We start from the raw sequence: 14,201 nt of genomic DNA, 5'->3' as shown, positions 1-14,201 counted from the left end.
AGTGTAAACTTCTCTTATGGAAGTCCCAACTAGAACAGGACAATCTTGCCCACTTTCCTGTTTGTCAGAGTATCTCGGCCTCCTTATCCACTGCTTTTCCTTGTGCTCGGTTGGCTACTAAAGTGAGCTGGTTAATTGATGTGTTTGACCGGTGCTCCTCTGACTTCAGAGCACAGCACTGTGGCTTTGCCATCTTTGCCAATCCTTTCACAACCGACATCAACAGTGCACCCCATCACCTTCTGATAGAGTTGATAGAGCTTCAAGTGGCCTGAGAGCAAAGTTCCAGAATGTCCAGATAGAGTACCTTTACCATCTACTGCCCCCTGACTTGATGCCACAACTAAGACTTCCTGCTGCCCATGTTATGTCCATGTTTGGGAGCACCTATCTGTGCAAGCAGATGTTTTCAATAATGAATCTAAACAAGAACATGCACAGATCATGCATCACCGATGAAAACCTCCACGCTGCTTTGCAGGTTGCCACAGCACAAGACATAAATCCAGGCATTGACTCACTGACCAGAGGAAAACGGTCTGAGACATCTGGCCAGAAAACAAGTAGGTGAGCAATTTCAAAACCTAAATTTCAATGTATTAAAAAAACTGTTTTTGAACTTTTTTTCTTATAGTACACTTAAAATTTGTTTTGTGCTTTTTGTTATTTTCAGAACATGATTAATGCACCTTGCTAAGGCACACAGTGATGGTGCTGATGGAATTTAATGTACCAGGATGGTGTGAGATATGGTCTTTCAGGATGATGAAGTATCTTTACTTCTACTAGTCTTAGTGGATATATAGATATGTCTTAATAAAACAATTAATAAAAAAATTTGGCCCGCGACTTAACGTATGTGTTTTTATTTCGGCCCCTTATGTGATTGAGTTTGACACCCCTGGATTAGACTGTCGAGATTGAACAACAGTGATGAAAAGTTTTTAATAGATGTCAATAATTTGCAGAGTGAGTTCATAGAAAGAGGTTATAACAAGAAGGAGGCTGAATGTATGAAGCAGGATGTTAGCTTAGGAATAATAGAGCTAAACCTTATTTTTCAAAGATGTCAGGGGATGAATTACATGCACCAAACAGAAGGTACATCTTTCATTACATTACACTAGCTTTGTAGACATGATTTGCAATATTGTGAAAATGAATTGGCCGATCTTGGTGTCTAATGATAGGATTAAACAGATTGTTGGTGAATGACCTTTCTGTTTAATAATCAGAAATCTCTAAGAAGGTTACTATGCTTCAACACTAGACCAGTTAATGAGAATAAAGATGTAGATGGTTGTTTAGGCACTTTCCCCTGTAGGACTTACCTACATAAATAACAGCAAAGCCTTCATACATCCTGGTACACATAGGGTTTATAAATTTAGGGTACTAGCAAACTGTGCATCTAGGAATTTAGTCTGTGTAGCACAGTGCTCTGCATGCTCATCATTTTATATTGGAAATAAACAATTGCTCCCTTATAGAACATATTAGGGAACATTCCTATGTGATACAGAGAAAGGATCTTAAAAATGTACTGACTAAATATTATATTGAGAATGGCAATACACATTTATTTAATTTTATAGTAGTAGAGCTTTTGCTTGAAGGCTTGAGAATGAGTGATTTTTAAAAATTAAACTGAACAACATGAGGTACAGTGGATCATAAAACTAGAAGCTGATAAGGGTTATGGTTTAAATGGTAAGGTCCCTTTACGACCTTTTTTAAAAATGTTGTGATTTGCCTAAATAAGTTTCATGAATGAGAAGTTCAGTGTTACTATACATGATAAATGTGTATCTTGTGATGTGATTGGGTCCTTGACTACCACGGATTTTTTTTTTTTACTGGCTATGTTTGAATGATATTTGAATGTTTTTGCCTTGAATAATTTTATGGTCTGATGAAGCGCCATTTTATAGTCATGAAAGCACTTACCTTAAATAAATTTTACTATGTTTTTAGCTGTGCTTTGGTTCTTCTTGGTTTATGTTAGAATTTCCCATAAACCTAAGTTAAAAAAAAATGTTTTAATGTACAGTACGCTGAGTAACTGTCTAATTCGTCCTGATTCTGTCATCTTGTGAAGATGTCATAAGGGAAAACTATGTAGTTCATTACCTTAAGGTATTGAATTGAAATGGGTCTCACTATACGAGGAACAGGCATTGAGATTCTATAATATTACATGTTATTGAATTGCATTAGTTGTCCTGAGCATAGCCCTAAAATAACCCAGACCTTGTCAGGGCACCTGAGTCTGGCCAATATTTTTTAGTACAGCAGCTCCACCTGTATGTCAAATCTGATATTGCTGGCAGGGAGCCAGGTCTGACATACAGGTGGAGCTGCATGGCTACATCCAGTGCAGAAGCTCCATCTATAGGATGTCATGACCATCATACCTAAATTCTGCCTATCCAAGAAGAGGGATGGGCTTTCGGGGCCACTACTCCACCATGGAATTAAATATAGCTTTGAAAAAAGAACACCATGAGCCATCGCTAAAACATTTGGGGGGATGGCTAACACAACAGTGGACTATGCCTGTACATTCCCAATTACAACACCACATGTATATGGAAGTCTGGCTTCCCACCTGGTACTGTATGTAGTACTATGGATGAAGCTTCAGCCTTTATTAGAACACCATTCAGTTCAATGAAGATTTTTCATTCCAGCACTAATCCAGTTGATGTATAACACGTGCAGTGTTATTCTTAAGATCAATCATCTCATGGCAGACAACTATTTATTACAGTATTATATGTGTGTTATTACATTGTATTCCATACATTATACAATTTATTTGGAATCTTTTCCTTTCCCATTTTATTTTGTTATTTTTTTAATATAAATACATTTATTTATTGATTGATTTATTGTCTGCTGTCTAATTTAGTGAATTATTGTGCTCCAGTCTGTTATTTTATGTTTTGAAATCTACTGCAAACTACAGAAAACATGCCTATCCACTACAAGTTTTGCAACATCAAAATTTAGGACCTCATGACTGAGAATCAGAAAGAACATGGCAGCTGTGCAGCATACAGGAAAAATCCAGTGAAGAAACTAAATTAAAAAATGTATACTTTAAAGCCAGAAAGCCTACTTTACGTGATGACCGCATAATTACTGCAAAAAGTAATAGCAGAAAAAATGCCTTTGCACATGATCTTAACATGTGGATTAAAAAGCAAGGGTTCCTATTACCAGATCACAGGTGCAGTTTGTTGAATGCATCTTGATTGAACTGAAAAGAGCGAAAAGGTAAAATAGCGAAGCGGTTTTTCAGCAAATTATTTCCCTGGGAAAGAATTGGCTTGGCCGTTTTCATCACTTTGCCATTTTTGGCATTGTAATGTAATCTTGGAGTTGGTATATTTAAGTGGGGGGGGGGGCAAAGCCCCCCACATTATGTCATTTTTTTAAGTTTTTTTTAATTTATTTTGGAACAGCGATTTTTTTACAATGGAAAAAAAATCGCTGAGGTTTTGACGTCGTAAGCTTTTGCTTACATGGGGTTGATTATTTATCGTTCACTTTTGTAAACCTGTGATAATATAATATAGACCCAAAAGCAAGCCTTTGAAGAATCATCTTCAGGTTTGATGATCTTCATTTGTTTATATATTTAGATTTATTGTAACTGCTTTTTTGCAACATCAATTATTTCAGACATTTGTTACACCATGATTGTCGGTCTTCTTATCATATGGTTTTTATGATTTTTACTTTTATTATAAAATCTACTTTGAGACATTCATTACCACTCTGATTAAGTTCTTTTCCAGCAGAGATGACTAATATTTTACATTTGGTGTGACTTTTTCAGGGAGAAGCAACAAGTACTTCACTTTTTTGGGCCAGTTTCACAATGTTTTTTATAGATGTAAATTTAGCACATGTGACTTAGAAGTTTTCATTTCAATGTCTGATGGGTAAAACAGACCTATTTAATTTTCAGGTGTACTTCTGTGAGCTACATTATGAATTAAATCATTAGTATGTATATGGTGTGGAATGTCATACCTCTAGCAGCCTACATGTCTTGCATTCCAGAACATTTTCTGAATAAGAGCATAAAAAGTGTAAGATAAACAAATGTAAATATTTTGTGAACAATTAAAGCTATTAAAGCTGTATAAATAGCAATTTTATCAGAAAGAAGCATTCTTTACAGTAACAACAGTCAGTACAGCCATAGTCTTTCCACAAATACTATAATATATTATAAAGCACACAAACCCTAAATTATAATTTCATTAAACTTTCACAAATTGTCATATCTTGGAAACTGTACTACCTAGACATATATTTTTAAAACAGTTTTGTTAACCAGGCATAACATTTCACATGACAACAAGAAATTCCTCTATGAGTGCATGTTTATTGAGGTATTTACAGAGACAGGAAATCATACTTAGTTGTGTAATTAGCAATACAAATATCATTGAATATCTCTAGAGATGTGCAACTTACAATGCAAATATCAAAGACAGTTTTCTTCACAAAAATATAAAGTTTCACCTGATGTCTTGCAATAGTTTGTAAGTCACTTGGTTTTTGAAGTATTATGTACATATGGAAATATTGTCTGTTTTCTTAATTACTAACAACTAGCTAGCAATATCTCAGGTATAATGTGATATAAATTAATATTGACAATGAATGTTCTTATCTCCCACCATGAAATTTCACTCCATACTCTTTATTAACATTTAGGGCTCTCAGCTATGAAAATATGAACATAAGTATAAAAATCTGAATATATAAAGAAGTGACAAATGAACTGATTAATTTCTTTACTGAAGGACATCCTAGTTTAATAGTGTTAGTGTCATTTTGTTAATAACTCTTTGTGCTTTCTAATACTGCCTATTATTAGCTGATAAGTCACTTGGTTAAAGAAGACAAGCCCAAAAAAGGTCAGGGTGGATAGGAAGAATAAAAAAATGGCATTATAGACTTGATCGAGTTAAGACAGCCTTAGGCAGCGGTAGTATCACTTTAATATGGACTTGGAAAGCAACAATCTCAGCAAGACCATCTAAGCTGTCAACTTCCTAATGGTGGTATGAATAAGAAATTGTGATAATCAAATAAAAAACAGAAAATGTTTGTCATTTTACTGTGCATTGGTTGGTTAATCTACATTTGGCTGACTGTGAACTAGACACATTTGAACTCATTAACTTCTATTAGCTGATCTTCATCTGTCCCACTTGTCTTTTATATAAAGACTCCACTGTGTAAAATTGTTTGGGATTTTCTTTTTTTACCTAAACCATAAATAACCAGCAGGAAGACACAACATTCTCTCTCTCTCTTAAAAAAAATTGCTGGTACCAAGATGAAGCTTTGACTAGGCTGTTTCAATTGCCTGATGCTTCAGTCAATTTAGTCTTGCGAAACTATGTATAAGAGGAAGTGCATTTTTGTTAATTCTGCTGGTGTGTTTAGAAATGTTGATATGAAGTAAGAGGGAAATGTGGTAACCACTTAAAATTTCAGAACTTGTATTTTCAAGTCTTGAAATGTGGACACCAAATGGCCAAAAATCTAGACTTACATATATTAAGCCTGGGATAGACATTTCTCAGAATATTCCTTTTTGTCAAATGTATGCTGATCTCAGAGTTGGTATACATGAGTTCAGGGGATACAGGCAGCTTGCTTATCACATTGAGAGGTGCAGGGAAGCTTGCATCCCCCCAAAAAAAGAATTCTAAAGGGAAAAAAAATGATTGTTCTATATTCAATATTTTGCATCATTGATCTCTCGGGACTCAGCAATGTGAGTCTCAAGATTTCATGTGGGATCAGGTAAATATATTATAGACTGATGCTTAGCTAAGATTTTGATATTGATTGAAAGAATTGATAAGACTATACTATACTGGAGTTAACTGGAAACAATGGAAATTAAACTGGAATTAAAGTCTTTATCTGTTAATTATCCAAACTCATGCTGAACAGGTGCCAGTCTCTCCTTTATGGGCCAAGTCTTTTCAGAGTGAATTCTACAAATACTGTAGTTCATTTAATAAGGCTTTATTAGATGTTCACAATATCCAAATACTGTCTTCATTAACAGTGCTGATAAAAAATAGTCTGTAGAAATGCTGGAATTCTGGTTAGTAATAACAGTGCTGCTAAATGTATTCAAAGTTTCTGCACATGTCTTCTGATTGTCCTGAACAATGTAAACTGAAAGAGTCTTTATCTGACTTGTCTTCTGTACTCAGGCTCGAGTATCTGTATTGTAGTTAAATCTTTCCTGTATGTCAGGTCAAAACTAACTAACCTCCTAAACTGTATCTGAAGTATATTTTAATAATACCAAAACCCGTAATACTTTACATGCCTCCTTAGTCTTGATTCTCAGGCCTTGTCTTATTTTTCGGTCTTTTAGGGGCCTAGCTGTCCCATTATCTAACATTTCCTTGAGTCTTCCCTTGAGAAAGAGAACAGAAAAAGAACAGCCTGTAGCCTTCATGTGTTCACTGTTATCTCTCATGCTTGACCAGCAAGGATATTTTTCCCTTCTGCTTTATTGTCTTTTAAATAAAACACATTTTACCTTTTATTCTGTCTACTGTCTAATAACTACTTTAAAATGGAAGTCCCTAATCTAACAGTTGCCCCTGAGGTCCCAGACAATAGTCTACTGGGACCTACTTTTGAAGTTACCTTACATCTGTATTGCTAACTACTGTATACAGGTTTATGCTACCTGACTCATAATCTGAAAATACATTTTCTTTATTTGGTAAATAAACCTGCAATTTTAATTTTGACCACTAGGTGTCAATAGAGCATTTATGGCCTATTTTGATTAAATTCTCTTAACTTTATGATTTAATTATAACTAGGCAATTGTTTTTCTTTATCTGGTGAATAAACTTGCAATTCTAATTTTGACCACTAGGCTTGAACTCTGTTAACTTTATGATTTAATTTCCATATTACCTAGATTCATAGTTTTAGGAGTCTTTAAGTTCACTTCTGATATATGACTGATATATTCAAAACCTGTACATTATTCTGAAAATGAGTGTATACATCCTTAACCTGTCTTTGTGAATCTTTATTTAAGTTAGACAGAGTATGAACTGTTAACCCTGCCTATTTTTTCCATATCTCTGTATGCTGTAATGGTAAAATTGCACTGTTTATTTTACCTTGTGAACTGGTGCCTTAGTGTACAATGATGTCTCTCTCTTATAGCAAATTAAACTTTTTCCTGTTGTTCATAGATTTAAGTCTTTAAATGTTGTACTGTTTCTTTTTATTGTATAGCCTATCAAGCATGACGGCTATTTTCTGAAGACTAATTGAAATCGGTACTAAAGAGATAACTCTATAACTGGTCTTGAAGCATCATTACCATACATTGTATTAACGTCTGTATGTAAATTTTTATTTAGATTTGCTCTATAATGCTACTTACCTTTTTTAACTTTTATGTGTTGTAATAGATGTCTGCCTCCTAAATTTGTGTCTGAAATATTCTATGAATATTTATGAGCTATAATAGTTTATTACAGCCTATACTTTCTCTATTTTAGATCTCTTCCTTTGCATTTTCTATTAACGTCCTTTTAAATTTCTGACTAATGTACAATAATTATGTAAAATACACTGTAATCTGTAAACTAATTAATAAATTAAGCCTGCCTTGTTATGCATTGATTGCATTGAATAACTATTACTACCTATTATTTAGATAGCGTATCTTAATAAGCCTGTAATAAACAATTCTGTCACTTTACCCTTAACTAATGACTGAATAATGTGAAGGATGATGTAGTAAAAATGTATGATGTAGTAAGCCTGTTATAAATAAGTCTGTCACTTTACCCTTAACTAATGACTAAATAATGTAATTCTGTTACTTTACCCTTAAAAATAATGACTGAATGATGTGAAGTAACTGAGTATTATTTTTATATTCTGAGATTTGACTGAAATGTACTATACTGAACACATAACTGAGTATAACTGTCATATTGTCCCAGTCCCCTTCAATAATTACATCAAACCAAATGACGTTTGATAACCTTTATTAAACTTCCATAACATAGCTTTGATAACCAATATTTATTAATTACAACTGAACATAGTATAGCTGATTTTAATCATAGCATAAACATTCATGTAATGTTAATCAGGACATTGTGACCTCACTCATCCTGACCCAGTAAGCAGAGTCCATATGTCCACTCACTTACTTTACTTATGAAGCAGCATCCCACCATTCACTTCCTATACCATTTATTGAATTGCACCTCCAACCAAATAAGCAGTGTCCTTACCTCCACTCGCTTATATTTACCACTTATTGCATTAAACATCCAAATCAGTTAGCAGCATCCTTACCTCTGCTTGCTTATTTTATTTATCAAGCAGCATCCAATTGCTCACCTTCCTTTCCCAACTCATTGAAATGAATATCCAACACCTGCGTGGGGACAGAAGAGGGCACTCCTGTCCCTCTTCTCCACCCTACCTGGACTGATAAAATAACCACAATCCCAACCAGGCCAGCAAAATGGTGGGGGGCAAGTTCATGCCAAAATGTGATTCTTTACCCAGTTACACTTGCCTAAACCCCTCAAACCCCTCCCCACCCTTCCCTCATTTCCTCCCAATCATCCCTCTTTCCCATTTAACCCTTTCACCTCCCCCCTCTCAACTCCCACTAATATATTTATCTAACCCCCTTCTGAAGATGTCCCTGAACAAATAGGTTTGTTACCAAACCTCATTTCTGAATCTTGACTGAAACGTGACACATATTTATATTGAACATTTAAAATAGCTGTGTATATTCTGGAAACTAACTAAACTAATATTAAAAGAATATCATTTGCCAATGTTAACTGAACACAGATAAAAGCATAACTGAAAATTAGTACATGTTATATTCTGAAAAACAATTCGTACATTTTTGTCAGTATTGTATGAACATAGATAAACTGAAAACTGGTACTGTTGTACAATAGTTTGAAAACATGAGAACATTTTGACAGTGAACACAGATAATAAACTGAAATATGATTTTCTGTCAGTTTTCTTTTTTTCATTTATGCTGGAATTTACCAAAATCTGCACTCTGCTTCCTCTTATACCCCTTCAGTGCAATATTTGCACTTGCCTCTGAAAATAAGAAACTAGATAAAGTAATGTGAACTCGGGACATTGTCTGCATGTTATGTACATTGACTGTGCTGACATTTGTATGTTTAATACTGCAACATAATTCTATATTTTGAATTACATGTGCTGAAGCATTTACACAAGAACTTGTGTCTGAAACCATACTGATAGCCTGCTTCTGTGATTTAACCCTTTTGCGTTTAGAAATATTTAACATTCTTGAACTAAAAACCTTTAACTTTAAAAGAACATTCTGGAACACATATTTTTAGACTGCTTTACCCAGGTTTTAAATTGAAACCAAAGATTTACTGATGTCCTAACATTACTTTACATGTTTATCTAACATGTATGCCAATGACTTTTACTGATAAATTTAAACTTCTTTGAGCTGTTAAGTAAAAACTCCATAAAAAGTCTTAAATAACTTTATGATCCTGGGAGACTGTGGGCCGGATTCACGAAACCTCTGTGTAAGACTTAATATGTCTTACTTGGAGGCTGCAGTTGAACGGTATGACGTCAGCATGCCATGCATATTCATGAGGGCATGCTGAATCATACCCTAGGCTAACACAGTCCGTGTAGGAAAGTAGGGGGCGTGTCCAGATGCCGAGTACTGCAAAGGGACACGCCCCCAGAAGAGTCAGAGGCTTGAAAGTAAACACACATGAGCGAGTCCTTAGAAATGTCAAGGAACACAACACCACACATCCCCAGAGACAAAACCCTACTGAAAAATGTGTAAAATGTAAACATAGCAGTTTCATTTTTTTTTATAATTTCAAAAATGTTTGCCCGCATTTGCGCGGGTATGCCCTTCGCTCAGCCACAGTTAGCAGACATTGAAAAGCATATAAGATCTACACATGCAAATTAAGCCAAGTAGCAATAGCGCAGTGGTAGAGACATTGGCCAAAGAGGAGTTAGTCACGGTTCGAGCCCCCACAACATCATTCACCATTTTTATTTAAATAAGTATGAAACAATCCTCTGACATATATATTTATATATATATATATATATATATATATATATATATATATATATATATATATATATATATATATATATATATATATATATATATAAAAAATATAATTTAAGTAAAATGTAATGAAATGGGCCATGTATTTGTGAAGAAATCCGACAGAATAATTTATAAAAAAGGATTATAATTACCCATAGCTGAGCAATGCTTTAACAAGCTGCATATGAGTGCCTGTAGGTGAGCAGCACTTTAACAAGCTGCATTTGAATGCCCGTAGGTGAGCAGCGCTTTAATAAGCTGCATATGAGTGCCCAGAGGTGAGCTGTGCTTTAACAAGCTTAATATGAGAGCCCATAGCTCAGCAGCACTTCACCCAGCGTAATATGAGTGCTCATAGCTAAATAACGAGTTACCCAGCGTAAGCCGTTTGCGCAGAGCTGTGCAGCGCGCCAACCAGCTAACTGGCGGGCAACATTGGGCAAGCTGTATCAAAGCCGCCTTTACACAGACACATCTCCTAGCCTGTCTAGACAGTAGTAAAAAAAAAAGAAATGCCTAGGGTCGAACACGGGATACTGTGCACCATAGTCAATGTACTGAACCACTAAGCCATGACAGTTGTACTGAGAAATACAGTATTAGCATATATATAGGAATGAATGAAAATAGAACCATGACAAAGCACGTTTGCTTTAAGCTGATAAATATCCAAAATGGCCAATCAGAGATAAGTGCGGGAAAACCGGCATATATAAGCCCCATAGGCGGGAATACACACCATAACTGATTGTGGTACCCATTTGCAGTCAGGATGGCAGGTGCAGGAGAGTGAAATCACTTTAGAGCACAAAGGTGGGGTGTTGAGGAGTCAAAATATATGGTTTGGCTCCTAGTCCATGATCATGAAGCACAACTCATGCAGGGCCAGGTTCAATGGGGTGCATATAAAGCAGATGCGTGGAACCGGTTGGCACATGATCTCACCAATGCCACAGGCATTCTAAGGACTGGTGAACAGGTCTGTCACCACCATGCGGACCTGAAGCGACGTAAGGAGGACCAACTGAACCATTGGATCCAGGAGGCCCGCCACATGCCCAATGCCCCACTACTGAGTAAGTATCCATGTAATTATGTATGTAAGAAATGCTATCCTAGCCTATAGTATGGAGAGGTATGTTTCAATATTCCTTCATTTATATTACAGCTGCAGATATCTGTTCCGCGAATCGGCAAGCCTATGCTGATAGGCTGCTGAGGTTGCGCCACCAGGCAGGTTAGTAATTATTTAGCTGGTATTGTTATAGAATATAAGTGAGACATATTGTAAAAGAGTTCATTGTTGTAACCCAGTAATAAAGGTGAAATAAGCCTAGAATAAAGATCCTGCTAGTATTGTAAGATTAGATAAGTGATGCAGCCTGGAAAAGAGTGTATTGCAATCCAGTAATAAAGATTAAACAAGTCTAAAATAGAGTTTCCACCTGTACTGTAATATCAGATAACTGCTTCAGCCTGAAAATGAGTGGTAATCAATCAACAAAGGATAGACAAGTGCCAAATACATCCTTGTAAATTCTGCCATATGAAATAAGTGAGTCAGCTGGAAAGGATTGTTGTAACCCAGTAATAAATGTTAATAAAGCCTAGAATTAAGTACCATTCTGAAATGTAAATATAAAATAAGTGACAGAGTGTGAGAAAGACAGCTTGAAGCTACCAAGAAAGCTGTAATAAATCTGGAATAAAGGTATACTGCAGTCCCTACATAATATTATGTTGCTGTACCCTTGCATTATGGAGATAGTATGGTTGCATGAAATGCTGAACATCCACAGTTGTCTAGACCCATATCAATCAAATATAGCAGGATGCTGTACCAGAACACAGCCAGATATGAACATATATGAATAAAAATGGAATGTATGTTAATGTAGCAGTAACATCCCCATCACCAACATTCCTAAGGTTACATACAGGAAACTGTACTAATACATGTAGGGGATATATATCTGCATCTACTAGGAATGTACAGTATATGTATAGGTAGTGTAAGTTGTTAATGTAATATTTCTCCACCCTACCCTATTTTCACAAATTATGCCATTCCACACAAAACTGGGTATGTGTATTCACAATTAATTCCCATGGACATTTGTCCTGTTGGTTCATACATATCTGCATGTACGCTGATGCATGTGCCCTGTTCACATATCCAGACCTGATGGCCTGTTGCCACCAATCAACCCTGCATGCTGTTGGAATGTGCACTGTTGTTCTAAATATGCATGTGTTATGCTTGCTGCTCAATGTTCGGAATTCATGGGTGTTTGGTTAATAGGAATACTGATGCATGCTGTTACAACTAATTTTGAATGGTGTTGTTTGTTACTAACCCAAAATGCCATAAAATACTGCTAAACATAGGACAACAGGGAAGGCGGGTTCCAGCAGACCCACCTCTCCCACCTCAGCTGGCGAGTGCACCTGGCACCAGTGCCCAGGCCGGGACCTCCTACTCTGGTGGCCCTGTGCCACCTTCGGGTGGAAGTGCTGCAGGGAATGGGGCTCGTCCCCCCTCTGCAAGCGTGGCCGGAGGAGAGCCTCCACTCACCCTCCATAGGGTCCGGTCTGTGGTGCATAGTGAGATCAGGCGTTCTGTGACTGATCCCCTATACCAGCACGAGGCAAGAGTGGCGCAACTCACGGGTGTGCCTGCCTATCCTATCCAGCCCCCAGCACAGCCCCAGCCTGGGCTTTGAAGGCGCAGTGGTAAATGTCCATGGGTGGGGATCTCAGTTCCACTGTTGCCATCTGTGGGCTCATGGGCTTGCGATATCCAAACATCCATCCCCGTCAATTGTGTTTACCCCCTACATGTGTCATATTCTGCCCCTGTATGCATCTTGTTTGTCTTGTCTGTTAACCTCCCCAACCTACCTCCCCAAATATACCTACTTCCTGTACCTCACATTCCACTCTCACTAAAAAAAGGGCACTCTGTTCCCACAAAAAAATTACGCCCCATAAATATCTGCCCAGTTCGCACACATGTCCGCTGGACATGTAAACTGATAATTCTAATTGGCAGTACAACATATTTTGTTGTCCTCACCCCTCTCTCAGGGGTGGAAGGTTTCAAATTTCACACCAAATTTCAAACATATGCACAGCTATTGCTGATAAAGAAATGGGCAGCTATGGACCTTCCCTACATCCTTCCTGCACATCCCGAGCTTGTTTTCCTACTGTCCTACCCTCTTTGTGCCCCCTTTTTCACCACTTTCCTATTTCCCCATTTTCTTTTCTTTAAAAGAAAATAGCACGGGTGTTACTGGGTGTAAGCACTTATAAGCAGTAGTCAGCAGGTGTGCGCTTGTGTGCGCTTAGCTCAGCGTAGATAAGCGTCACGCAAACACGCGCAAACCCACTTACAACTGCTTAAAAGTGCCTTAGTCACTCTGTATGACAAGACCTGTAGTCTGATCATCAGCAAAATAAAGTACCCCTGTTAGTCTCGAACCCCGGAAACACTAGTCTGCATGAATTACCACTGAGCCACAGCAGATATACAAGAACTTGGTACTGAAAGTAATATATCATGAAATACAAGGAGTGAATTTAAAGGGAAAATAGGAAGGCCATTACACAAAGCTTGTTCTGTGTATCTTTACTGGCAATTCTTGTGGAATTGCATTACATTAGTGTGAGAAGAGAAACAGACATGCTAGTAGGTAAAAATGTTACAGTAGCACTTTACAAACCTCACACAGTAACAGAGCAGGATAAACACTGCCATATTTGAATAGGTAAGAGGCCAGACCTCCCAAATGTGACTGATTTACAGGGATGTCCCTGATTTGCAAACAACTGTTACCTGTGCCCCACTGACTCCCTGTGAAATGTACTAACAGTAGGCAGAAAGGTGGGGAATCCCACATAATGGTAACTGTCAATAAGTTAAAGTAGACACTACTTGCATGTCAGAAATGGTGTAGTAATACATATGCTCAAAATATCTCATATTCACAACTGCAGA

General features: G+C 36.9%; 1 protein-coding gene across 2 annotated transcripts in view; it reads left to right on the top strand.

Annotated features, from left to right (window-relative positions):
* LOC122795802 (arrestin domain-containing protein 3-like) overlaps positions 1–14,201 on the top strand; it is a 403,413-nt gene that overhangs the window by 134,859 nt on the left and 254,353 nt on the right. The window lies entirely within an intron of this gene.

Source organism: Protopterus annectens, chromosome 2.part2 (genome assembly GCF_019279795.1).
Source record: "Protopterus annectens isolate FY-2018-M chromosome 2.part2, PAN1.0, whole genome shotgun sequence".
NCBI lineage: Eukaryota > Metazoa > Chordata > Ceratodontiformes > Protopteridae > Protopterus > Protopterus annectens.
The sequence above is the reverse complement of the archived record's forward strand: the minus strand, read 5'-3'. Positions and strand labels throughout refer to the sequence as shown.